The following is a 27676-nucleotide window of genomic DNA, read 5'->3' as shown; positions in this document are numbered from 1 at the left end:
GTTACCGTAATCTCCTCCCCCTTGCAAACAGCCCCTCTAGAATCTCGGACCTCTAGGACTCTCTGTCTTGCATGCTTGGGTGCAAGGCCAAGCACAGTGAAGAGGAGAATAATTAGAGAAAGAGGAGGACATTGGTGGAGAACTGGGAGCAGGTAAGGTGAAAGGGCACCGGAGAAAAGAGATGCATGTAGGTTTTTTGGTTTCTGTGGGAAACAAGTTGACACACTTGGGCCTCATTTTGTATTAACAGAACAGAGAGTTGTAGATATAAGTAGCTAGATCGTGCAGCAACTGCCATGAAGTCTGTACACTGAAGAGAACAGTCTCACATCTAGTTTTCATTTTGTTTTATGTCATATTACCTTATTTATAGCATTCACTGGTATGTTTGTAGAACGCAGATGTTTTCAAATGCTCTGGTTTTGTCTACATGGTTATTTCCTTGTCCTATTTGTAAGGAATCCAACATTGTAAGACATATTGCATGTTTTTCTCTTGACGATTGTTTACCTTGAAGCGTCATGAACTAACTTGAGCTGTTGGATTTTGTGGAGAAACTTTAAAAAGGGTCTGTGAAAAAGGCATTGTGGTGAGTCGCATTATGCACCCGAGCGTAAGGAGCAGATATCTGCCACCAGCCCAGCTTGGCCTGGATTGCCTCTGTGTTAGTTCCCCTGGTTAGTGCTTTTCTCCCTAACCACTCTTGTGACTGTGATAATGTGAGTTAAGGGCTGAGTTGCTAGTGATTTATGTGTGAGGTAGGCTGGTTTGAGGGAGGAAATCTATGGACCTAGTCATTTTCCTTGGTGGTAAGCTTTCAGGGGTGCAAAGATCGATCTTCCTGGGGACTTTTCTGGTACCAGGAAGATATCGCATAGATGGGACCTCCAAAGACACACATTTAATTTTTAGGCCTGTTGTTCCTATTATGAGATGTGAGTTTCTTCACTGATGGGGATGCTGCTTATCTGAGAAGAAACTGTGAAAGGTGGTGTAGTATAGAGGTGTGGCTTAAGCTTTTAAGTTTTCTTCAAGGTTTTTCCCCTAAGCTTCATACTTCAGACGGCCTACTTACATGAGACTAGTATGTGATGTCAGGCTAACAACTTCCTAAATACCTGCAAGCCAGATCAGTGTCTCTTTTCTCTATATTCCCATGGAAATCAAGGGTCCCGCCGAATTTTCCATCGAAACAGTTGATTTGTGCTGTCTCTAGGAATTCTAAAGGGCGTACCGTTGCTTCCTAACCGGTGTCATTTGGGAGATCCCCCTCTGTACGTTCAAATGATTAATTTTGAGACTCTGCTCATGTGTGCAGTAAACCCTTTAATTCCCTAAGACCTTCCTTTCCTCCATCTCATACCCCATTAAGCCCGCTTCAGTTTATCTCCTGAATTTCTTTGGAATCTGTCAGCTCTCCCTCAACATCCTAATACTGAACTTGCCTGTCTGTTGCGATTAGGTCCTAACTAGTGTCCATATATCTTGTTTCCCTCCAATCCATTCTTCACACAAGAAACCTTCAAAGCAAGTTGGAACATTGCTCATAAACATCGCTCACAAACATTGTTTTGAGAATAGAAAACACACTGGTGGCCTTTAAGACTCTGCGTGCTCTAGAATCCTCTCTGCTTCTCTAGCCCCATCTTGTGCCACGTTTGCCCTCACTTTCTATGCTTCAGATACACTGAATTAACCTTAGTTCTCACTCATCTGACAGAAGTCAGTTGAGAAATTATTTTTCACTGTGATTCCTAGCATTAAGGAATTTGATGATCAGGTTTTGTATGAGGACTAAAACTAAACTGGGAAGTGGAAGAATTGCGTTTCAACTGTTTCAGTCAACACGCATGTATTAATGATACCTAAGTATTGAACACCGGGCTAGGTTTCATGAGGGATACAGAAGTTCTGGCCATCTCTGGTTTTGGGTATCCCTTATTTGTTGAGACCTTTGCGTTGTTTGGTTGCCTTTTGTCTGTTTTCCAGATGGGAAAACAGGAACAAGGGAAGTATAGGTTATTACTAGGTGGGGTTGAACAAGTGGAGCAGCAAACTGCAAAGCAGAAAGAAGAGGGACGTACTATAGAGGGATGTGATTTCCATTTTCAAGGCGCCTGCGTCCTGTGCAGGGAGACAGCCTAACATAAAATGTGCCTAACAAAAGATCTATTGACTTCTTACTAAAAATCTCCAGTTCATATAACCCAGGGGTTTATACCTTCTCCTTTAAAAGTTCTATTCCTGGGACTTCCCTGGTGGTCCAGTGGTGAAGACTCTGCGCTTCCAATGCAGCAGGCGTGGGTTCAATCCCTGGTTGGGGAGCTAAGATCCCACATGCTGCGCAGCCAAAGAAATTTTTTTCAAAAGTTATACTCCTGTGTTGTTGAATTTAGTGGTTTAGATTTTGTTTGAATGTTAAGAAGATTTCAGTTTATTTACCAGGAACAAACAAAACATAATGTAAAAATAGTTTCCCAGAAACGATTTCCATCGTTCTCTTCTTCCCTTTCTCCCGCAGACTGACTGGTGTTTCATCTTGACAAGTTCTCTGAAGTTCTCTGTCATTCCATAGGAAAGCGGTCTGGCTTGGAGGTTGCAATCCCAGGGAATTTTTCATCAGCGGGGAAGTCTCCATCACTACAGAGGAATCAAGGTTGAAGTCAGTCCCGGGTAAGTGAGATGCTCCCCCTAAACACCAACACAGCAGTCGTGTACCTTTCAAGGGGTTCAGGGGCAAGATGGGCAAGGCATTTCTACTAACTCTTCTTAAGGATCATGGACAGTGTGCCCTATGCTACGAGGTAAGCGGTGACTGTTGTAATTCTTACTGGTGATCATTTCATGTCACTGATCCTTGGCTCTCTTTGTATCTCATAGGACTGTTGTTAAGTCCAATACAAAATGAGTCTTCTTTTTAAAAAACTGAAATGTTTTACAAAGCCTAGCATTCTCATAGAGAGTCCTTTGAATTCTCCCCACTTTCCCGAGAGGCTAAGAACACTTCACACCATGAACTAGGAGAGGGGGTAGAGCCCTTTCTGATGAAATATAGAAACAAAGACAGAGTCTTAGCCTGCTTGCTCTCTGGACAGGATCTCGGACCACAAGGTCTTAAATCCTGGTATAAATGACGGAAGTGAGGACAGTTCAACTGGCACTCTCATAACAAGAGTTCTGAAACACCTTCCAAAGAGACTGTAGCAGTAGACGAGGGAAGGGAGTGCTACAGTGTGGTAGTACAGGGGGAATGCTCGGCTACAGCAGTGAAAAATGTGGTACCTATTGGTGTGCTCTCGGGGTTCTTGGACATGTAGCATAGATGACCTTTACAGTGTCCCTCCCACCTTCCCACCTGCATTAGGTGTTCTGTTTTTTTGTTTGTTTGTTTGTTTTTAATTTACGTTGATTGATTGATTGATTGATTGAACTTATTTATTCTACGTATTTATTTTTTTGGCTGCACTGGGTCCTCATTGGTGTGCACGGGCTTTCTCTAGTTGCGGCTAGCGGGGTCTACTCTTGGTTGCGGTGTGCGGGCTTCTCATCGCGGTGGCCTCTCTTGTTGCGGAGCATGGGCTGTAGGCGCGTGGGCTTCGGTAGTTGCGGCTCACGGGCTCTGGAATGCAGGCTCAGTCGTTGTGGCACATGCGCTTAGTTGCTGCACGGCATGTGGGATCTTCGCAGACCGGGGCTCGAAGCCGTGTCCCCTGCATTGGCAGGCGCCACCAGGGAAGCCCTAGCTGTTCTTACATAGAGTCTAAAAACAGAGAGCACTGAGAGAAGGTAGTGGTTATTAAAGGCTCAGGATCTAAATTCTACCTGTCTCTACACCCCTTCCCAGCTGTCGATTTGACCCCGTTTGTGAATGCCGACCTCATTCTTCAACTTGCTCTGCCGTTTGTATACTCACCTTGAAAACTTGTTTCTGTGATGCGTTGAGCAGACACAGGGTGGCAGATTGCAGAGGTGGAAGCTGGTGGTCGGATATTTGCGGGCTGAATCTCCTTCAGTCCCATTCCCATTTCTGGTTGCGCAGAGGCCCTACTTCCTGTGTATGACGCGGAGCCATAGGATTGCGGGCAGGAGCCAAGTTCTCCATACAGTGAAGACCCCAGTGTGCCTTGGTTATAGTAATATACCTGGCTTCCTTCCTGGTAGGGAAGTGACAGGCGGCTATGCCCCTGATTTGTTCGTGGGCCTCCTGATGCAGCAGTTCCCTTGGCTCTGGCCCTGTCGTCAGCTGCCCCTAGGAGGACTCTGAGCCCTAGCCACTTCTCTGGTAGATTTGCCTATTCCCCCACTATAATCACACCTGAATAAGGCAACTCAAACCTTTCAGAGATGTGTCGTGAACCTCTTGTTTTCTGAAATACCTATCTGGTGGTTGTGAGACTTAAGGCCAACCTCCCCGAGAGACTTTGTTTCTATTTCTCCTAGTAAACCTAGACTCATCTCCTGTCACCTTCAACTCTACTCCAGTTGTGTTCTTTCAACCCAGACCCCTGACCCTGCTTTTTACTTCTGCCATTTCATCCTCACTCCTGCTTCCTTTCCTAAATCCATACGTCTCTTTTGGCCTTCCTAGCCCTGGGCCAAGTTCCTTCCTCTTTCCTCAGTTTTTACCCCTTTCCTTCATTCTCCCATCCAACTTTCAGGCCTTCCTTTCTCACGCCCCAGTTAGCAGCATCTCAAAATTCGAAAGGTTTATTACTCATCTATTAATTCTATTCCATTTACTTATTCGGTTCTATACCTATCTTACCTATGTATGGAAGAACCGCTGGTAGCCAAGGTGGCAGCAAGAATCCTAGCAGCTGTCACCTGACGTATCCGTAGTAGTCAGCAATTTCCATTTCTTTGTCCCTCTGGGTGAAAAATTGCAGCTTCCCCGAAGAGGTGTATCTGGCAGCATTCTCCCGTTGTTGTTGAGCCCGCCTCTTCATGGCCTCTCGCTCTGGCCTCTGCTCTTGTTCGATGGGCTTTGACATGACTGGCTCAGGCACGTTGGGTTCCCTCCATGGAACTCGTTGCTTGCTGAAGTCTTGGAGTAGAAGTTGGGTTTGGAGCTTGGGTGGGGACTGGCGCTTAGTCACAGCAGGGGGAACAGGCTCGCGCTGGAGAGAAGCGCCAGATGAAGTTTTGTAGGGTGCAGGCCTAGGAGCAGCAGGCTGAGGGACACGAGGCTGGGTATGGTTGGTCCAAGCCGGTTGGGTTGGGTTGGCCACAGTTGGCTGAGCTGGTTTGGCGGGACCTGGCAAAGAGGCAGGAGCTGGCTGGGATGAATTGACTGCAGCAGGTTGAGCTGAGTCAGTAGAACCAGGCTGGGCACGGTAAGCCACAGCAGGCCGATGTGAGGCCAGAGACTGTGGCCTCCGAGGAGCGGGTCGAGCTTGAGGCTTGTCCCAGGCAGAAAAAGGCAGAGGTATCAACTTGACCTTCCCAGGAGGAGGCCGCTCACACTGGGATGGAGATGGACACTCTGTTTCAGCACTGCTGTCTGGTTTCTGGGCTTGGACTTGCGTTTTCTCAGGCCTCTTACCCTCACGTGGGGTATGCCGCCGTGGCTGGATCGCTGGGGGTGGCTGGGGGTCTTTGGGGTTGCTTGAATTTCCCAAGAGCCGACAGGAAGAGAGCCCAGTTTTCGTCTCATTCTTCTTCCCCAGCGCATGAAGAACCTTCACAGACTCCAGCATGCGCACGCCAAGGGAGGTTTGAGGCTTTTGAAAGCTCTCTTGGCGAAGCTCAGTTTGGTGTTCCTTTCGCTTCGTGTTGGGGATTGCTGGCTTGTCTTCTGCCTTGACTTTGTTCCCTGACTGCTTGTTCTCTTCAGCCTTGTTTCTTCCTCTGGTCCTTTTGGTCTTTTCCTGCCCATGGCTCTCAGTTTTGCTGATCTTTCCGGATGCAGCTTTCTGAGGTTTGCCTTGAGAGTGCTTGGCCGTGTTCGCAGGAGCCCTGTCACTGACTGCAGCAGTGCATATAACCGCTTCTCCCCCTAACAGGCACTCTGGATCCTTTGGCTGGATTTTGGCCTTGGGAGCACCACCGATAGGCTCAGAGGCTTTCTGTTTGTTCTTCCTGGGTTGATCAGAGGGAACCTTTACGACACTTGGCTTTTCCTGCACCTGATTCACCTTAATGGCTCTGGAGTCTTCAGCTTTGATCACGTTGGGACCTTGGGATCGATCAAGATCTTTCCAAGAATTAAAGAGCTGGGGAAGGTGAATATCCTCCGCCAGTGTAGTAATGTCTGCAAGACCACTGCTAGGTTCAGTCCCATTTTCAAGTGTCCCTAGGTCCTGACGACTCAGGCTGTTCTCTCCCAGATCAGCATTTTCAGAACCAGGCTGCTCCTCTTGGCTGAGGGGATCGGTGCAGGCCAGCGGCTGGGGAATATCAGGGATTCCTAAAGGGAGTAGTGGAGGATCTTGGTTTTCTATTGGGATCTGGTAGGCCTCCAGAGGCTTTGACAGCTTGGTTTTGATATCCTCCACGTTCTTACTCTCTGTTTGTCCCTGGCTTGGAGCTGGAGGCAGGGCCAGGAGACGCCTGGCACTCTGGACTGGAGCTGTCACTGAAATGTCCCCAAGTTCAGATGGTGGGTTACTCTCAAGTATGTGACTGTTTCTGCTACTGCAGGACTTGGGGAGTTCTTGAGTTTGTGTCACACAAAACGTCTGGCTTGGAGGTTGCAATCCCAGGGAATTTTTCATCACCAGGGAAGTCTCCATCACTACAAAGGGATCAAGGGAGAAGTCAGTCCCTGGTAAATGAGATGCTCCCCCTAAACACCAACACAGCAGTCGTGTACCTTTCAAGGGGTTCAGGGGCAAGATGGGCAAGGCATTTCTACTAACTCTTCTTAAGGATCATGGACAGTGCCCTATGCTACGAGGTAAGCGGTGACTGTTGTAATTCTTACTGGTGATCATTTCATGTCACTGATCCTTGGCTCTCTTTGTATCTCATAGGACTGTTGTAAGTCCAATACAAAATGAGTCTTCTTTTTAAAAAACTGAAATGTTTTACAAAGCCTAGCATTCTCATAGAGAGTCCTTTGAATTCTCCCCACTTTCCCGAGAGGCTAAGAACACTTCACACCATGAACTAGGAGAGGGGGTAGAGCCCTTTCTGATGAAATACAGAAACAAAGACAGAGTCTTAGCCTGCTTGCTCTCTGGACAGGATCTCGGACCACAAGGTCTTAAATCCTGGTATAAATGACGGAAGTGAGGACACTTCAACTGGCACTCTCATAACAAGAGTTCTGAGACACCTTCCAAAGAGACTGTAGCAGTAGACGAGGGAAGGGAGTGCTACAGTGTGGTAGTACAGGGGGAATGCTCGGCTACAGCAGTGAAAAATGTGGTACCTATTGGTGTGCTCTCGGGGTTCTTGTACATGTAGCATAGATGACCTTTACAGTGTCCCTGCCACCTTCCCACCTGCATTAGGTGTTCTTTTTGTTTTTTTGTTTTTTTTAATTTACGTTTATTTATTGATTGATTGATTGAACTTATTTATTCTACGTATTTATTTTTTTGGCTGCACAGGGTCTTCATTGCTGTGCACGGGCTTTCTCTAGTTGCGGCTAGCGGGGTCTACTCTTGGTTGCGGTGTGCGGGCTTCTCTTGTTGCGGAGCATGCGCTCTAGGCGCGTGGGCTTCGGTAGTTGCGGCTCACGGGCTCTAGAATGCAGGCTCAGTCGTTGTGGCACATGGGCTTAGTTGCTCCACGGCATGTGGGATCTTCCCAGACCAGGGCTCGAACCCGTGTCCCCCGCATTGCATTGGCAGGCGGATTCTTAACCACGGCACCACCAGGGAAGCCCTAGGTGTTCTTATATAGAGTCTAAAAACAGAGGGCAATGAGCGAAGGTAGTGGTTACTAAAGGCTCAGGATCTAAATTCTACCTGTCTCTACACCACTTCCCAGCTGTCGATTTGACCCCATTTGTGAATGCCGACCTCATTCTTCAACTTTCTCTGCCGTTTGTATACTCACCTTGAAAACTTGTTTCTGTGATGCGTTGAGCAGACACAGGGTGGCAGATTGCAGAGGTGGAAGCTGGTGGTCGGATATTTGTGGGCTGAATCTCCTTCAGTCCCATTCCCATTTCTGGTTGCGCAGAGGCCCTACTTCCTGTGTATGACGCGGAGCCATAGGATTGCGGGCAGGAGCCAAGTTCTCCATACAGTGAAGACCCCAGTGTGCCTTGGTTATAGTAATATACCTGGCTTCCTTCCTGGTAGGGAAGTGACAGGCGGCTATGCCCCTGATTTGGAATCTGAGATGGTGCTCCCTGAGCAAGCCTGGCAGAAAGTGATGGATATAGAGGGACCATGTTATTGGCGTCTGAAGTTTTATCATACTGGGCTGCCATAAACATGGAGGAAGCAGCTGGGTGCCGGTCAGTGAGTGCCAGAGTAAAGTCTCCGAGTGAAGAGGAATTCTTTTCAGTGCTTCCTGTGATGTCCCACTCAAGAACACCTGGATAGGAAGGAGCTGAAGTGGAGATCTGGCTGTGGTCAGTAACTCCAGATAACATAGTCGTGCTGGAATGTTGGTAAAGGTAGGCACTACCCATGAGTGTCTGGAAAGAGGTACCGGTAGCCAATGCCGAACTGACGGCAGGGGCAGAGACTCTGGAGAAGTTGCAGACACTTCGTGTTAGGGAAGTTGCATTGCTCACCACAGGAAGAGAATGCTGCAGAGAATTTAGAGTTCCAAGTAGAGATGGATTTTGGAAATTTTCTGTAAGAACAAGAGGGTCATGAAAAACTCAGGGAGGTTGAGAAATTCTCACTACGTTTGAGGAACAGCATTATCTTAAGGTTCTTGCTCTCAGGACACCTCTACTATCGACCCTTCCTGAGAAACCCAAAATCAGACAGTTAATGATGGCTGTAAGGACTGAGCAGTTTTCCACTCTTCTGTATTAACTGCCTGTGCTCCCATCTTGGGCACAGATGGGCAGAAGAGCCAAGTGGTATGGTTCAGACATTGTTCTCTAGGCTGGAAGCAACCTTCTCCCTGCCCTGTCTTTCCCTTCTACCTGCACTCGTATTGACTTCTATGCTATTTCCTAGACTGGAAGCATTTTAGAACTAGGAGGCCCTTAGAGAACTTTCTCTTTTTTCAGTCTCATTTCACGAGTAAGGAAACTGAGGCTCAGAGAGGTCGGGTTGACTTGTTCAGGTTCTCTCATTATGTTAGTGTCATTACCAGGTTTCAGAACCTAAGTATCCTGACTTCCTTGCTAGGACTCCACTCTGAGCATGATACTGCCAGAAAGCAGGAGAAATAGAACTTATAATATAAGCATTTTTTTTGTCCATTAGAAAACAGTACGGCCATTACCATTGTCATCTTCAGTGTCTCCCTTTGCTTGTGCAGTTCCCACGCTATTACCTAGAGTTGACGTATAGCTCAGTCCAACTGGTGAACTGAAAGAGTCATTTTTGCCCTCTTCAAGCCTGGTTTCTCATCCTACCTCAAAATGATTACCCGAAAGTGGATTTCTTAAGTGCTTTTGGAAAGAGAAAAGTTATCTGATTACTTCAGATTACTCATCTATAAAGTGGTTATAACACCACCACCAATAATAATAGCAGTAATAATTAATAGATGAATAAGCTGATCTATTGCGTATGATTTATATGGAGGAAGATACAATAAGTTCTAGAAAGACAAAGAAAAATCATGAAAAACATGTTACGTAACGAAAAAGAAATCCATAGATATTAATGAAAACTGGGGTATGTGGGCAAGTATCAAAGCCTAATGAATTTACTAACAAATGACATTCTGTACCATACATGCAATATTATGAAAGTGAATTTTGCCCACTCTATTTTAGTGAATACTATTAACCAAAAAACACGATGGAGGTGATAGAGGTGAATGAATTCCTAGCCAATGCATACAGACAGAGACGATAAATCAGTAAAAAATGCATAACAAGCAACAGAATGCAACAAATGTGAATGTATAGGTAGCCACAACATATATAGACAAGTATTTCAATGAAAACCGGTACAAAGCAGACAGCAAAATAGTAAGTGTAAAAGAGTTTCATTATTGTGCTCATTCATATTTTTACCCAGCAAGTAACAGGTATTAAACCTAGGAGAAATATATCTGTCCATGAATATAACTCATATAATAAGCAGAAAGGAAGCTTAAAAAGTATCAAGAAGGTTTTTGTATTTATCCTAGAACTTAGAATCATCTTCCACATCCAAGAAGATGACATCCCAAGACCTCAAAAAACCATCATCCCTAGAATCCAATTAAAAAAAATTTTCAAATGTAAGAAAATCCAAAGGACTCCACAATATTGTTTTAGATAAATGTGGATGTTTGTGTTTTCTTTTTTTCTTTTGCCGCGCCGCGTGGCCCTGGCCGTGAAAGCACCGAGTCCTAAGCGCTGGACCGCCAGGGAATTCCCTAAATGGGGAATTAGAGATGTGGGGCTTGACTTTTTCTTTTTCTTCTTCGGTAGCTAAGATCTACAAGCGAACGATGGCTGTTGATCAATGTGCTCTCTGTGTTAGGAAGGAAATAACTGTAAAAATGAAAAGCAACCTTGCCTTAGAAGCTACATATCACACAAAGGAAATAGTCCTTCTGATTCAACGTAGAAGATATCATTTAAAATGTTTAATTGGTCAAATGTCTACCTAGTTTAAAAATTAGAAAGAATAGAACACTGAAAAGCAGCCCCCTAGATAACCACTTTGGTTTCTGGTTTCTAGGAAGCATCATTTCTAAAACATACTTCTAAAATGTTTCTATTCCAAACTGTCAAGTGCCAGCTGTATTCAGAGAGGCAATAAAAGAAAGAAAACGGAGTATGACTTTTCTGATAGGCTGCCTTTCCTGGTGATCCCCTGTTCTGGCCTTACTTTCCTTCTTAGTCTGTTAATGTAAGGATTTGCTACCATCAGCTTTGTTTTGCCCTGCTCTGAGCAGATTTCCCTCTGTGCTGTTTCTGCTTTAATTTAAAATCTTTGGCTCCCATCAACATTCCATGGCAAACTGCCTCTTTCTTGAGAGCTCCTCTATGCTTTCCCTCTTCATTCTTATATTTTTTTCCCATCTCTTGGTTCCTGTTGGCCTGTGCTAATGAAAACAATCCTAAACTTGCTTACGTTTGACTCTGTGCCTCCCTATATAGCCCAGTACTCTCCATCCTCTCTCCCTATTCTCTCTTTTCAACTAGTCGAAATACTAGTGGAGGGAGACCATTGGAGATGAAACATCTTGGTATATATATCGCTAGTTTTCTGTGTCACCTGGCTTTTCTATGTTTCTGTTGAAACACTCTTTTGAGAAGTCTCTGATTTCATTTTCTACATGGGTACCCTTTAAGGCTCAATATTGGAAAAGAAGGGGATCAGAGTGATCAACCCAATGTGGTATCCTAACGTAACAGATAAGGAAAGCAGCAGGCTTTGTGAGGCAGTCAGTGATTTGTCCAAAGTCACACAGACAGTAAACGTCAAAGTCAAAACTGAAATTAGGTCTCCAGACTTGTAGTTCAATACTGTCCCTCATTATTCCACGCTATTTTGAATCTCCTCCTCAATTTAGGGGCAAAAGAAATCGAACGCAAAACTTTCCAAAGTTTCTTTTCTTACCTGACATGGTCAGAGAAGAGGAGACATCAGCTGCAGGTACAAGGGATGAGGAGACAACACTAGAGGATGTCTGAGTGGCTGCAGCTGAACGGCGCACGTGTCCAGTACAAAGGTCACTGGTTACTGGTCCAAACGGCTCCACGGAAACCCCAAGACCTCTACCAAGTGGTAGTAGGTTTGGTAGGAGAGTGATGTCACAAAGCAGGCAGTTGAAAGGTATGAGCTAGCCAATAGGGAGGTCCGATCCCCAACAGGAGGGCGGGCTTGGGTGAAGAGAGCGTAGGAGAGCTAAAACAACCCCTCAATTTCTGAGCTCTGGGGAGGAAATCCTAGAAGACAGATTTACCTCCCCCAGGCTCTTCCATTAGGGAAATCATTGCAACATTTCTTACAGACGTTCATTAATATAATTAACTAACAGTTACTTATATTCTACAGAGTATTCTATTTTATGTATCATATACTTAGAGCTATATAGATCTTATTTAACTAGTATCCTTAGGAAGGAAAGAGCCATGTAGTTTGAACTATTACAGTTGTAACTTGGTTAAAGAGCAGGGTGAAGTTTGTTGAGTGTACCCTGTGGAGAATGTTGTGGTCCAAGGCTCTTCTCTTTTAGTTTCTTCTCCTTGACTCCTACCTTCCTTGGGCTGGGCTAGGCTGGGGGCCAGGTTGGACTTGCGACTTAACATTTCTCTTCCGCTTTCTTTTTTTTTTTTTTTTTTCTTCCATTATGGGCATTGCTTCTAGGACAAGCCTTGGTCTTGCATTGGATGTTCCTTCCTGTCAACTTCCAGCAGCAGGAGTCTTCTTTTCAGTGCTTGATGCTTCACGAAATAGACTCTGCCCATTGGCAGCAAATACCAGAGAGCTAGGAGACAGAGCTGGTTGCAGACCTTTCCTCTTCCAGCCTTTGGTTGCAATTGTTTTGCCCATGATTTGCTAGCTCTAGTTCCTTGGGCCACACAGGTATCCTGCCATCCAGCTCTTTTTATATGTGAGAGACATTCTGAACACTGTCCCTCTTTCTTTGCACAGAAGTATATACAGTGTGGCGGTTACCGTAATCTCCTCCCCCTTGCAAACAGCCCCTCTAGAATCTCGGACCTCTAGGACTCTCTGTCTTGCATGCTTGGGTGCAAGGCCAAGCACAATGAAGAGGAGAATAATTAGAGAAAGAGGAGGACATTGGTGGAGAACTGGGAGCAGGTAAGGTGAAAGGGCACCGGAGAAAAGAGATGCATGTAGGTTTTTTGGTTTCTGTGGGAAACAAGTTGACACACTTGGGCCTCATTTTGTATTAACAGAACAGAGAGTTGTAGATATAAGTAGCTAGATCGTGCAGCAACTGCCATGAAGTCTGTACACTGAAGAGAACAGTCTCACATCTAGTTTTCATTTTGTTTTATGTCATATTACCTTATTTATAGCATTCACTGGTATGTTTGTAGAACGCAGATGTTTTCAAATGCTCTGGTTTTGTCTACATGGTTATTTCCTTGTCCTATTTGTAAGGAATCCAACATTGTAAGACATATTGCATGTTTTTCTCTTGACGATTGTTTACCTTGAAGCGTCATGAACTAACTTGAGCTGTTGGATTTTGTGGAGAAACTTTAAAAAGGGTCTGTGAAAAAGGCATTGTGGTGAGTCGCATTATGCACCCGAGCGTAAGGAGCAGATATCTGCCACCAGCCCAGCTTGGCCTGGATTGCCTCTGTGTTAGTTCCCCTGGTTAGTGCTTTTCTCCCTAACCACTCTTGTGACTGTGATAATGTGAGTTAAGGGCTGAGTTGCTAGTGATTTATGTGTGAGGTAGGCTGGTTTGAGGGAGGAAATCTATGGACCTAGTCATTTTCCTTGGTGGTAAGCTTTCAGGGGTGCAAAGATCGATCTTCCTGGGGACTTTTCTGGTACCAGGAAGATATCGCATAGATGGGACCTCCAAAGACACACATTTAATTTTTAGGCCTGTTGTTCCTATTGTGGGATGTGAGTTTCTTCACTGATGGGGATGCTGCTTATCTGAGAAGAAACTGTGAAAGGTGGTGTAGTATAGAGGTGTGGCTTAAGCTTTTAAGTTTTCTTCAAGGTTTTTCCCCTAAGCTTCATACTTCAGACGGCCTACTTACATGAGACTAGTATGTGATGTCAGGCTAACAACTTCCTAAATACCTGCAAGCCAGATCAGTGTCTCTTTTCTCTATATTCCCATGGAAATCAAGGGTCCCGCCGAATTTTCCATCGAAACAGTTGATTTGTGCTGTCTCTAGGAATTCTAAAGGGCGTACCGTTGCTTCCTAACCGGTGTCATTTGGGAGATCCCCCTCTGTACGTTCAAATGATTAATTTTGAGACTCTGCTCATGTGTGCAGTAAACCCTTTAATTCCCTAAGACCTTCCTTTCCTCAATCTCATACCCCATTAAGCCCGCTTCAGTTTATCTCCTGAATTTCTTTGGAATCTGTCAGCTCTCCCTCAACATCCTAATACTGAACTTGCCTGTCTGTTGCGATTAGGTCCTAACTAGTGTCCATATATCTTGTTTCCCTCCAATCCATTCTTCACACAAGAAACCTTCAAAGCAAGTTGGAACATTGCTCATAAACATCGCTCACAAACATTGTTTTGAGAATAGAAAACACACTGGTGGCCTTTAAGACTCTGCGTGCTCTAGAATCCTCTCTGCTTCTCTAGCCCCATCTTGTGCCACGTTTGCCCTCACTTTCTATGCTTCAGATACACTGAATTAACCTTAGTTCTCACTCATCTGACAGAAGTCAGTTGAGAAATTATTTTTCACTGTGATTCCTAGCATTAAGGAATTTGATGATCAGGTTTTGTATGAGGACTAAAACTAAACTGGGAAGTGGAAGAATTGCGTTTCAACTGTTTCAGTCAACACGCATGTATTAATGATACCTAAGTATTGAACACCGGGCTAGGTTTCATGAGGGATACAGAAGTTCTGGCCATCTCTGGTTTTGGGTATCCCTTATTTGTTGAGACCTTTGCGTTGTTTGGTTGCCTTTTGTCTGTTTTCCAGATGGGAAAACAGGAACAAGGGAAGTATAGGTTATTACTAGGTGGGGTTGAACAAGTGGAGCAGCAAACTGCAAAGCAGAAAGAAGAGGGACGTACTATAGAGGGATGTGATTTCCATTTTCAAGGCGCCTGCGTCCTGTGCAGGGAGACAGCCTAACATAAAATGTGCCTAACAAAAGATCTATTGACTTCTTACTAAAAATCTCCAGTTCATATAACCCAGGGGTTTATACCTTCTCCTTTAAAAGTTCTATTCCTGGGACTTCCCTGGTGGTCCAGTGGTGAAGACTCTGCGCTTCCAATGCAGCAGGCGTGGGTTCAATCCCTGGTTGGGGAGCTAAGATCCCACATGCTGCGCAGCCAAAGAAATTTTTTTCAAAAGTTATACTCCTGTGTTGTTGAATTTAGTGGTTTAGATTTTGTTTGAATGTTAAGAAGATTTCAGTTTATTTACCAGGAACAAACAAAACATAATGTAAAAATAGTTTCCCAGAAACGATTTCCATCGTTCTCTTCTTCCCTTTCTCCCGCAGACCGGTGTTTCATCTTGACAAGTTCTCTGAAGTTCTCTGTCATTCCATAGGAAAGCGGTCTGGCTTGGAGGTTGCAATCCCAGGGAATTTTTCATCAGCGGGGAAGGCTCCATCACTACAGAGGAATCAAGGTTGAAGTCAGTCCCGGGTAAGTGAGATGCTCCCCCTAAACACCAACACAGCAGTCGTGTACCTTTCAAGGGGTTCAGGGGCAAGATGGGCAAGGCATTTCTACTAACTCTTCTTAAGGATCATGGACAGTGTGCCCTATGCTACGAGGTAAGCGGTGACTGTTGTAATTCTTACTGGTGATCATTTCATGTCACTGATCCTTGGCTCTCTTTGTATCTCGTAGGACTGTTGTTAAGTCCAATACAAAATGAGTCTTCTTTTTAAAAAACTGAAATGTTTTACAAAGCCTAGCATTCTCATAGAGAGTCCTTTGAATTCTCCCCACTTTCCCGAGAGGCTAAGAACACTTCACACCATGAACTAGGAGAGGGGGTAGAGCCCTTTCTGATGAAATATAGAAACAAAGACAGAGTCTTAGCCTGCTTGCTCTCTGGACAGGATCTCGGACCACAAGGTCTTAAATCCTGGTATAAATGACGGAAGTGAGGACAGTTCAACTGGCACTCTCATAACAAGAGTTCTGAAACACCTTCCAAAGAGACTGTAGCAGTAGACGAGGGAAGGGAGTGCTACAGTGTGGTAGTACAGGGGGAATGCTCGGCTACAGCAGTGAAAAATGTGGTACCTATTGGTGTGCTCTCGGGGTTCTTGTACATGTAGCATAGATGACCTTTACAGTGTCCCTCCCACCTTCCCACCTGCATTAGGTGTTCTGTTTTTTTGTTTGTTTGTTTGTTTTTAATTTACGTTGATTGATTGATTGATTGATTGAACTTATTTATTCTACGTATTTATTTTTTTGGCTGCACTGGGTCCTCATTGGTGTGCACGGGCTTTCTCTAGTTGCGGCTAGCGGCGTCTACTCTTGGTTGCGGTGTGCGGGCTTCTCATCGCGGTGGCCTCTCTTGTTGCGGAGCATGGGCTGTAGGCGCGTGGGCTTCGGTAGTTGCGGCTCACGGGCTCTGGAATGCAGGCTCAGTCGTTGTGGCACATGCGCTTAGTTGCTGCACGGCATGTGGGATCTTCGCAGACCGGGGCTCGAAGCCGTGTCCCCTGCATTGGCAGGCGCCACCAGGGAAGCCCTAGCTGTTCTTACATAGAGTCTAAAAACAGAGAGCACTGAGAGAAGGTAGTGGTTATTAAAGGCTCAGGATCTAAATTCTACCTGTCTCTACACCCCTTCCCAGCTGTCGATTTGACCCCGTTTGTGAATGCCGACCTCATTCTTCAACTTGCTCTGCCGTTTGTATACTCACCTTGAAAACTTGTTTCTGTGATGCGTTGAGCAGACACAGGGTGGCAGATTGCAGAGGTGGAAGCTGGTGGTCGGATATTTGTGGGCTGAATCTCCTTCAGTCCCATTCCCATTTCTGGTTGCGCAGAGGCCCTACTTCCTGTGTATGACGCGGAGCCATAGGATTGCGGGCAGGAGCCAAGTTCTCCATACAGTGAAGACCCCAGTGTGCCTTGGTTATAGTAATATACCTGGCTTCCTTCCTGGTAGGGAAGTGACAGGCGGCTATGCCCCTGATTTGGAATCTGAGATGGTGCTCCCTGAGCAAGCCTGGCAGAAAGTGATGGATATAGAGGGACCATGTTATTGGCGTCTGAAGTTTTATCATACTGGGCTGCCATAAACATGGAGGAAGCAGCTGGGTGCCGGTCAGTGAGTGCCAGAGTAAAGTCTCCGAGTGAAGAGGAATTCTTTTCAGTGCTTCCTGTGATGTCCCACTCAAGAACACCTGGATAGGAAGGAGCTGAAGTGGAGATCTGGCTGTGGTCAGTAACTCCAGATAACATAGTCGTGCTAGAATGTTGGTAAAGGTAGGCACTACCCATGAGTGTCTGGAAAGAGGTACCGGTAGCCGATGCCGAACTGACGGCAGGGGCAGAGACTCTGGAGAAGTTGCAGACACTTCGTGTTAGGGAAGTTGCATTGCTCACCTCGGGAAGAGAATGCTGCAGAGAACTTAAGAGTTCCAAGTAGAGATGGATTTTGGAAATTTTCTGTAAGAACAAGAGGGACATGAAAAACTCAGGGAGGTTGAGAAATTCTCACTACGTTTGAGGAACAGCATTATCTTAAGGTTCTTGCTCTCAGGACACCTGTACTATCGATCCTTCCTGAGAAACCCAAAATCAGACAGTTAATGATGGCTGTAAGGACTGAGCAGTTTTCCACTCTTCTGTATTAACTGCCTGTGCTCCCATCTTGGGCACAGATGGGCAGAAGAACCAAGTGGTATGGTTCAGACGTTGTTGTCTAGGCTGGAAGCAACCTTCTCCCTGCCCTGTCTTTCCCTTCAGCCTGCACTCGTATTGACTTCTATGCTATTTCCTAGACTGGAAGCATTTTAGAACTAGGAGGCCCTTAGAGAACTTCTATTTTCTCAGTCTCATTTCATGAGTAAGGAAACTGAGGCTCAGAGAGGTCGGGTTGACTTGTTCAAGTTCTCTCATTATGTTAGTATCATTACCAGGTTTCAGAACCTAAGTATCCTGACTTCCTTGCCAGGACTCCACTCTGAGCATGATACTGCCAGAAAGCAGGAGAAATAGAACTTATAATATAGGCATTTTTTTTGTCCATTAGAAAACAGTACGGCTATTACCATTGTCATCTTCAGTGTCTCCCTTTGCTTGTGCAGTTCCCACGCTATTACCTAGAGTTGACGTATAGCTCAGTCCAACTGGTGAATTTTAAGAGTCCTTTTTGCCCTCTTCAAGCCTGGTTTCTCATCCTACCTCAAAATGATTGCCCGAAAGTGGATTTCTTAAGTGCTTTTGGAAAGAGAAAAGTTACCTGATTACTTCAGATTACTCATCTATAAAGTGGTTATAACACCACCACCAATAATAATAGCAGTAATAATTAATAGATGAATAAGCTGACCTATTGCGTATGATTTATATGGAGGAAGATACAATAAGTTCTAGAAAGACAAAGAAAAATCATGACAAACATATTACGTAACGAAAAAGAGATCCATAGATATTAATGAAAACTGGGGTATGTGGCAAGTATCAAAGCATAATGAATTTACTAAGAAATGACATTCTGTACCATCCATGCAATATTATGAAAGTGAATTTTGCCCACTCTATTTTAGTGAATACTATTAACCAAAAAACACGATAGAGGTGATAGAGGTGAATGAATTCCTAGCCAGTGCATACAGACAGAGAAGGTATATCAGTAAAAACTGCATGACAAGCAACAGAATGCAATAAATGTGAATGTATAGGTAGCCACAACATATATAGACAAGTATTTCAATGAAAACTGGTACGAAGCAGACAGCAAAATAATAAGTGTAAAAGAGTTTCATTATTGTGCTCATTCCTATTTTTACCCAGCAAGTAACAGGTATTAAGCCTAGGAGAAATATATATTTCAATGAATATAATTTATATAATAAGCAGAAAGGAACCTTAAAAAGTATCAAGAAGGTTTTTGTATTTATCCTAGAACTTAGATTAGAATCATCTTCAACATCCAAGAAGATGGCATCCCAAAACCTCAAAAAAAATCATCCCTAGAATCCAATTAAAAAAGATTTTCAAATGTAAGAAAATCCAAAGGACTCCCCAGTATTGTTTTAGATAAATGTGGATGTTTGTTTGTTTTTTTCTTTTGCTGCGCCGCGTGGCCCTGGCCTTGAAAACACCGAGTCCTAAGCACTGGACCGCCAGGGAATTCCCTAAATGGGGAATTAGAGATGTGGGGCTTGACTTTTTCTTTTTCTTCTTCGGTAGCTAAGATCTACAAGCGAACGATGGCTGTTGATCAATGTGCTCTCTGTGTTAGGAAGGAAATAACTGTAAAAATGAAAAGCAACCTTGCCTTAGAAGCTACATATCACACAAAGGAAATAGTCCTTCTGATTCAGTTTAGAAGATATCACTTAAAATGTTTAATTGGTAAAATGTCTACCTACTTTAAAAATTAGAAAGAGTAAAACACTGAAAAGCAGCCCCCTAGATAACCACTTTGGTTTCTTGTTTACAGGAAGCATCATTTCTAAAACGTATTTCTAAAATGTTTATATTCAAAACTGTCAAGTGCCAACTGTATTCAGAGAGGCAATAAAAGAAAGAAAACGGAGTATGACTTTTCTGATAAGCTGCCTTTCCTGGTGATCCCCTGTTCTGGCCTTACTTTCCTTCTTAGTCTGTTAATGTAAGGATTTGCTACCGTCAACTTTGTTTTGCCCTGCTCTGAGCAGATTTCCCTCTGTGCTGTTTCTGCTTTAATTTAAAATCTTTGGTTCCCATCAACATTCCATGGCAAACTACGTCTTTCTTGAGAGCTCCTCTATGCTTTCCCTCTTCATTCTTACATTTTTTCCCCATCTCTTGGTTCCTGCTGGCCTGTGCTAATGAAAACAATCCTAAACTTCCTTACGTTTGACGCTGTGCCTCCCTATATAGCCCAGTACTCTCCATCCTCTCTCCCTATTCTCTCTTTTCAACTAGTCGAAATACTAGTGGAGGGAGACCATTAGAGATGAAACATCTTGGTATATATTGCTAGTTTTCTGTGTCACCTGGCTTTTCTACGTTTCTGTTGAAACACTCTTGAGAAGTCTCTGATTTCATTTTCTACATGGGTACCCTTTAAGGCTCAATATTGTCAAAGAAGGGGATCAGAGTGATCAACCCAATGTGGTATCCTAAAGTAACAGATAAGGAAAGCAACAGGCTTTGTGAGGCAGTCAGTGCTTTGTCCAAAGTCACACAGACAGTAAACGTCAAAGTCAAAACTGAAATTAGGTCTCCAGACTTGTAGTTCAATACTTTCCCTCATTATTCCACGCTATTTTGAATCTCCTACTCAATTTAGGGGCAAAAGAAATCGAACGCAAAACTTTCCAAAGTTTCTTTTCTTACCTGACATGGTCAGAGAAGAGGAGACATCAACTGCAGGTGCAAGGGATGAGGAGACAACACTAGAGGATGTCTGAGTGGCTGCAGCTGAACGGCGCACGTGTCCAGTACAGAGGTCACTGGTTACTGGTCCAAACAGCTCCACGGAAACCCCAAGACCTCTACCAAGTGGTAGTAGGTTTGGTAGGAGAGTGATGTCACAAAGCAGGCAGTTAGTTGAAAGGTATGAGATAGCCAATAGGGAGGTCCGATCCCCAACAGGAAGGCGGGCTTGGGTGAAGAGAGCGTAGGAGAGCTAAAACAACCCCTCAATTTCTGAGCTCTGGGGAGGAAATCCTAGAAGACAGATTTACCTCCCCCAGGCTCTTCCATTAGGGAAATCATTGCAACATTTCTTACAGACGTTCATTAATATAATTAACTAACAGTTACTTATATTCTACAGGGTATTCTATTTTATGTATCATACACTTAGAGCTATATAGATGTTATTCAATTAATAATTCTTAGGAAGGAAAGAGCCATCTAGTTTGAACTATTACAGTTGTTCTGAAATCATATGTGTCTAATGAGTGACCTGATAGCAGATTGTAAGGAGCAAAAGTAGGGATTAAGAAGCTCTTTTTGTAACTTGGTTCAAGAGTAGGGTGAAGTTTGTTGAGTGTACCTTGTGGAGAATGTTGTGGTCCAAGGCTCTTCTCTTTTAGTTTCTTCTCCTTGACTCCTACCTTCCTTGGGCTGGGCTAGGCTGGGGGCCAGGTTGGGCTTGCGACTTAACATTTCTCTTCCGCTTTCTTTTTTTTTTTTTTTTTTTCTTCCATTATGGGCATTGCTTCTAGGACAAGCCTTGATCTTGCATTGGATGTTACTTCCTGTCAACTTCCAGCAGCAGGAGTCTTCTTTTCAGTGCTTGATGCTTCACGAAATAGACTCTGCCCGTTGGCAGCAAATACCAGAGAGCTAGGAGACAGAGCTGGTTGCAGACCTTTCCTCTTCCAGCCTTTGGTTGCAATTCTTTGGCCCATAATTTGCTAGCTCTAGTTCCCTGGGCCACACAGGTATCCTGCCATCCAGCTCTTTTTATATGTGAGAGACATTCTGAACACTGTCCCTTTTTCTTTGCACAGAAGTATATACAGTGTGGCAGTTACTGTAATCTCCTCCCCCTTGCAGACAGCCACTCTAGAATCTTGGACCTCTAGGACTCTCTGTCTTGCATGCTTGGGTGCAAGGCCAAGCAAAATGAAGAGGAGAATAATTAGAGAAAGAGGAGGACGTTGGTGGAGAATTGGGAGCAGGTAAGGTGAAAGGGCACAGGAGAAAAGAGATGCATGTAGATTTTTTGGTTTCTGTGGGAAACAAGTTGACACACTTGGGCCTCATTTTGTATTAACAGAACAGAGAGTTGTAGATATAAGTAGCTAGATAGTGCAGCAACTGCCATGAAGTCTGTACACTGAAGAGAACAGTCTCACATCTAGTTTTCATTTTGTTTTATGTCATATTACCTTATTTATAGCATTCACTGGTATGTTTGTAGAATACAGATATTTTAAAATGCTCTGGTTTTGTCTACATGGTTATTTCCTTGTCCTATTTGTAAGGAATCCAACATTGTAAGACATATTGCATGTTTTTCTCTTGACGATCGTTTACCTTGAAGCGTCATGAACTAACTTGAGCTGTTGGATTTTGTGGAGAAACTTTAAAAAGGGTCTGTGAAAAAGGCATTGCGGTGAGTCCCATTATGCACCCGAGCGTAAGGAGCAGATATCTGCCACCAGCCCAACTTGGCCTGGATTGCCTCTGTTTTAGTTCCCCCGGTTAGTGCTTTTCTCCCTAACCACTCTTGTGACTGTGATAATGTGAGTAAGGGCTGAGTTGCTAATGATTTATGTGTGAGGTAAGCTGGTTTGAGGGAGGAAATCTATGGACCTAGTCATTTTCCTTGGTGGTAAGCTTTCAGGGGTGCAAAGATTGATCTTCCTGAGGACTTTTGTGGTACCAGGAAGCTATCGCATAGATGGGACCTCCAAAGACACACATTGAATCTTTAGGCCTGTTTTTCCTATTATGAGATATGAGTTTCTTCACTGATGGGGATGATGCTTATCTGAGAAGAAATTGTGAAAGGTGTTGTAGTGTAGAGGTGTGGCTTAAGCTTTTAAGTTTTCTTCAAGGTTTTTCCCCTAAGCTTCATACTTCAGACGGCCTACTTACATGATACTAGTATGTGATGTCAGGCTAACAACTTCCTAAATAACTGCAAGCCAGATCAGTGTCTCTTTTCTCTGTATTCCCATGGAAATCAAGGGTCCCGCCGAATTTTCCATCGAAACAGTTGATTTGTGTTGTCTCTAGGAATTCTAAAGGCCGTACCGTTGCTTCCTAACCGGTGTCATTTGGGAGATCTACCTCTGTACGTTCAAATGATTAATTTTGAGACTTTGCACATGTGTGCAGTAAACCCTTTAATTCCCTAAGACCTTCCTTTCCTCCATCTCATACCCCATTAAGCCCGCTTCAGTTTATCTCCTGAATTTCTTTGGAATCTGTCAGCTCTCCCTCAACATCCTAATACTGAACTTGCCTGTCTGTTGCGATTAGGTCCTAACTAGTGTCCATATATCTTGTTTCCTTCCAATCCATTCTTCACACAAGAAAGCTTCAAAGCAAGTTGGAACCTTGCTCATAAACATCGCTCACAAACATTGTTTTGAGACTGGAAAACACAGTGTTGGCCTTTAAGACTCTGCGTGGTCTAGAATTCTCTCTGCTTCTCTAGCCCCATCTTGTGCCACTTGTGCCCTCACTTTCTATGCTTCAGATACACTGAATTAACCTTAGTTCTCACTCATCTGACAGAAGTCAGTTGAGAAATTATTTTTCACTGTGATTCCTAGTATTAAGGAATTTGATGATCAGATTTTGTATGAGGACTAAAACTAAACTGGGAAGTGGAAGAATTGCGTTTCAACTGTTTCAGTCAACACGCATGTATTAATGATACCTAAGTATTGAACACCGGGCTAGGTTTCATGAGGGATACAGAAGTTCTGGCCATCTCTGGTTTTGGGTATCCCTTATTTGTTGAGACCTTTGCGTTGTTTGGTTGCCTTTTGTCTGTTTTCCAGATGGGAAAACAGGAACAAGGGAAGTATAGGTTATTACTAGGTGGGGTTGAACAAGTGGAGCAGCAAACTGCAAAGCAGAAAGAAGAGGGACGTACTATAGAGGGATACGATTTCCATTTTCAAGGCGCCTGCATCCTGTGCAGGGAGACAGCCTAACATAAAATGTGCCTAACAAAAAATATATTGACTTCTTACTAAAAATCTCCAGTTCATATAACCAAGGGGTTTATACCTTCTCCTTTAAAAGTTCTATTCCTGGGACTTCCCTGGTGGTCCAGTGGTGAAGACTCTGCGCTTCCAATGCAGCAGGCGTGGGTTCAATCCCTGGTTGGGGAGCTAAGATCCCACATGCTGCACAGCCAAAGAAAATTTTTTCAAAAGTTATACTCCTGTATTATTGAATTTAGTGGTTTAGATTTTGTTTGAATGTTAAGAAGATTTCAGTTTATTTACCAGGAAGAAACAAAACATTATGTAAAAATAGTTTCCCAGAAACGACTTCCATCATTCTCTTCTTCCCTTTCTCCCGCAGACTGGTGTTTCATCTTGACAAGTTCTCTGAAGTTCTCTGTCATTCCATAGGAAAGCTGTCTGGCTTGGAGGTTGCAACCTCCAAGCCAGACGTTTTGTGTGACACAAACTCAAGAACTCCCCAAGTCCTGCAGTAGCAGAAACAGTCACATACTTGAGAGTAACCCACCATGTGCACTTGGGGACATTTCAGTGACAGCTCCAGTCCAGAGTGCCAGGCGTCTCCTGGCCCTGCCTCCAGCTCCAAGCCAGGGACAAACAGAGAGTAAGAACGTGGATGATTTCAAAACCAAGCTTTCAAAGCCTCTGGATGCCTACCAGATCCCAGTAGAAAACCAAGATCCTCCACTACTCCCTTTAGGAATCCCTGATATTCCCCAGCCGCTGGCCTGCACCGATCCCCTCAGCCAAGAGGAGCAGCCTGGTTCTGAAAATGCTGATCTGGGAGAGAACAGCCTGAGTCGTCAGGACCTAGGGACACTTGAAAATGGGATTGAACCTAGCAGTGGTCTTGCAGACATTACTACACTGGCGGAGGATATTCACCTTCCCCAGCTCTTTAATTCTTTGAAAGATCTTGATCGATCCCAAGGTCCCAACGTGATCAAAGCTAAAGACACCAGAGCCATTAAGGTGAATCAGGTGCAGGAAAAGCCAAGTGTCGTGAAGGTTCCCTCTGATCAACCCAGGAAGAACAAACAGAAAGCCTCTGAGCCTATCAGTGGTGCTCCCAAGGCCAAAATCCAGCCAAAGGATCCAGAGTGCCTGTTAGGGGGAGAAGCGGTTATATGCACTGCTGCAGTCAGTGACAGGGCTCCTGCGAACACGGCCAAGCACTCTCAAGGCAAACCTCAGAAAGCTGCATCCGGAAAGATCAGCAAAACTGAGAGCCATGGGCAGGAAAAGACCAAAAGGACCAGAGGAAGAAACAAGGCTGAAGAGAACAAGCAGTCAGGGAACAAAGTCAAGGCAGAAGACAAGCCAGCAATCCCCAACACGAAGCCAAAGGAACACCAAACCGAGCTTCGCCAAGAGAGCTTTCAAAAGCCTCGAACCTCCCTTGGCGTGCGCGTGCTGGAGTCTGTGAAGGTTCTTCATGCGCTGGGGAAGAAGAATGAGACGAAAACTGGGCTCTCTTCCTGTCGGCTCTTGGGAAATTCAAGCAACCCCAAAGACCCCCAGCCACCCCCAGCTATCCAGCCATGGCGGCATACCCCACGTGAGGGTAAGAGTGCTGAGAAAACGCAAGTCCAAGCCCAGAAAGCAGATACAGTCCAATCCAAAATGAGTCTTATTTTTAAAAAACTGAAATGTTTTACAAAGCCTAGCATTCTCATCTAGAGTCCTTTCAATTCTCCCCACTTTCCCGAGAGGCTAAGAACACTTCACACCATGAACTAGGAGAGGGGGTAGAGCCCTTTCTGATGAAATATAGAAACAAAGACAGAGTCTTAGCCTGCTTGCTCTCTGGACAGGATCTCGGACCACAAGGTCTTAAATCCTGGTATAAATGACGGAAGTGAGGACAGTTCAACTGGCACTCTCGTAACAAGAGTTCTGAAACACCTTCCAAAGAGACTGTAGCAGTAGACGAGGGAAGGGAGTGCTACAGTGTGGTAGTACAGGGGGAATGCTCGGCTACAGCAGTGAAAAATGTGGTACCTATTGGTGTGCTCTCGGGGTTCTCGTCCATGTAGCATAGATGACCTTTACAGTGTCCCTCCCACCTTCCCACCTGCATTAGGTGTTCTTTTTTTTTTTTTTTAATTTATGTTTATTTATTTATTGTTTGAACTTATTTATTCTACGTATTTATTTTTTTGGCTGCACTGGGTCTTCATTGCTGTGCACGGGCTTTCTCTAGTTGGCGGCTAGCGGGGGCTTCTCTTGGTTGCGGTGTGCGGGCTTCTCATCGCGGTGGCGTCTCTTGTTGCGGAGCATGCGCTCTAGGCGCGTGGGCTTCGGTCGTTGCGGCTCATGGGCTCTAGAATGCAGGCTCAGTCGTTGTGGCACATGGGCTTAGTTGCTCCACGGCATGTCGGATCTTCGCAGACCGGGGCTCGAACCCGTGTCCCCCGCATTGCATTGGCAGGCGGATTCTTAACCACGGCGCCACCAGGGAAGCCTAGGTGTTCTTATATAGAGTCTAAAAACAGAGGGCACTGAGCGAAGGTAGTGGTTACTGAAGGCTCAGGATCTAAATTCTACCTGTCTCTACACCACTTCCCAGCTGTCGATTTGACCCCATTTGTGAATGCCGACCTCATTCTTCAACTTTCTCTGCCGTTTGTATACTCACCTTGAAAACTTGTTTCTGTGATGCGTTGAGCAGACACAGGGTGGCAGGTTGCAGAGGTGGAAGCTGGTGGTCGGATATTTGTGGGCTGAATCTCCTTTAGTCCCATTCCCATTTCTGGTTGCACAGAGGCCCTACTCCCTGTGTATGGCACAGAGCCATAGGACTGCGGGCAGGAGCCAAGTTCTCCATACAGTAAAGACCCCAGTGTGCCTTGGTTGTAGTAATATACCTGGCTTCCTTCCTGGTAGGGAAGTGACAGGCGGCTATGCCCCTGATTTGGAATCTGAGATGGTGTTCCCTGAGCAAGCCTGGCAGAAAGTGATGGATATAGAGGGACCATGTTATTGGCGTCTGAAGTTTTATCATACTGGGCTGCCATAAACATGGAGGAAGCAGCTGGGTGCCGGTCAGTGAGTGCCAGAGTAAAGTCTCCGAGTGAAGAGGAATTCTTTTCAGTGCTTCCTGTGATGTCCCACTCAAGAACACCTGGATAGGAAGGAGCTGAAGTGGAGATCTGGCTGTGGTCAGTAACTCCAGATAACATAGTCGTGCTAGAATGTTGGTAAAGGTAGGCACTACCCATCCATGAGTGTCTGGAAAGGGGTACCAGTAGCCGATGCCGAACTGACGGCAGGGGCAGAGACTCTGGAGAAGTTGCAGACACTTCGTGTTAGGGAAGTTGCATTGCTCACCACGGGAAGAGAATGCTGCAGAGAACTTAAGAGTTCCAAGTAGAGATGGATTTTGGAAATTTTCTGTAAGAACAAGAGGGACATGAAAAACTCAGGGAGGTTGAGAAATTCTCACTACGTTTGAGGAACAGCATTATCTTAAGGTTCTTGCTCTCAGGACACCTGTACTATCGATCCTTCCTGAGAAACCCAAAATCAGACAGTTAATGATGGCTGTAAGGACTGAGCAGTTTTCCACTCTTCTGTATTAACTGCCTGTGCTCCCATCTTGGGCACAGATGGGCAGAAGAACCAAGTGGTATGGTTCAGACGTTGTTGTCTAGGCTGGAAGCAACCTTCTCCCTGCCCTGTCTTTCCCTTCAGCCTGCACTCGTATTGACTTCTATGCTATTTCCTAGACTGGAAGCATTTTAGAACTAGGAGGCCCTTAGAGAACTTCTATTTTCTCAGTCTCATTTCATGAGTAAGGAAACTGAGGCTCAGAGAGGTCGGGTTGACTTGTTCAAGTTCTCTCATTATGTTAGTATCATTACCAGGTTTCAGAACCTAAGTATCCTGACTTCCTTGCCAGGACTCCACTCTGAGCATGATACTGCCAGAAAGCAGGAGAAATAGAACTTATAATATAGGCATTTTTTTTGTCCATTAGAAAACAGTACGGCTATTACCATTGTCATCTTCAGTGTCTCCCTTTGCTTGTGCAGTTCCCACGCTATTACCTAGAGTTGACGTATAGCTCAGTCCAACTGGTGAATTTTAAGAGTCCTTTTTGCCCTCTTCA

The 27676-nt window shown here is 44.7% G+C and overlaps 1 long non-coding RNA gene across 1 annotated transcript in view; it reads left to right on the top strand.

The window, feature by feature from the left end:
- LOC309644425 overlaps window positions 1-26781 on the top strand; it is a 55127-nt gene extending 28346 nt beyond the window's left edge. Inside the window, exon 3 of the long non-coding RNA XR_014254419.1 lies at window positions 26452-26781. This is a non-coding gene — a long non-coding RNA (uncharacterized lncRNA). The remainder of the gene's footprint in view (window positions 1-26451) is intronic.
- Window positions 26782-27676: the final 895 nt, after the last annotated feature.

This window comes from Balaenoptera physalus, assembly GCF_965194825.1.
Source record: "Balaenoptera physalus genome assembly, contig: SUPER_15_unloc_3, whole genome shotgun sequence".
In the NCBI taxonomy this organism is placed as follows: Eukaryota; Metazoa; Chordata; class Mammalia; order Artiodactyla; family Balaenopteridae; genus Balaenoptera; species Balaenoptera physalus.
Note: the sequence above shows the minus strand (reverse complement) of the source record. Positions and strands in the feature narration are given on the sequence as shown.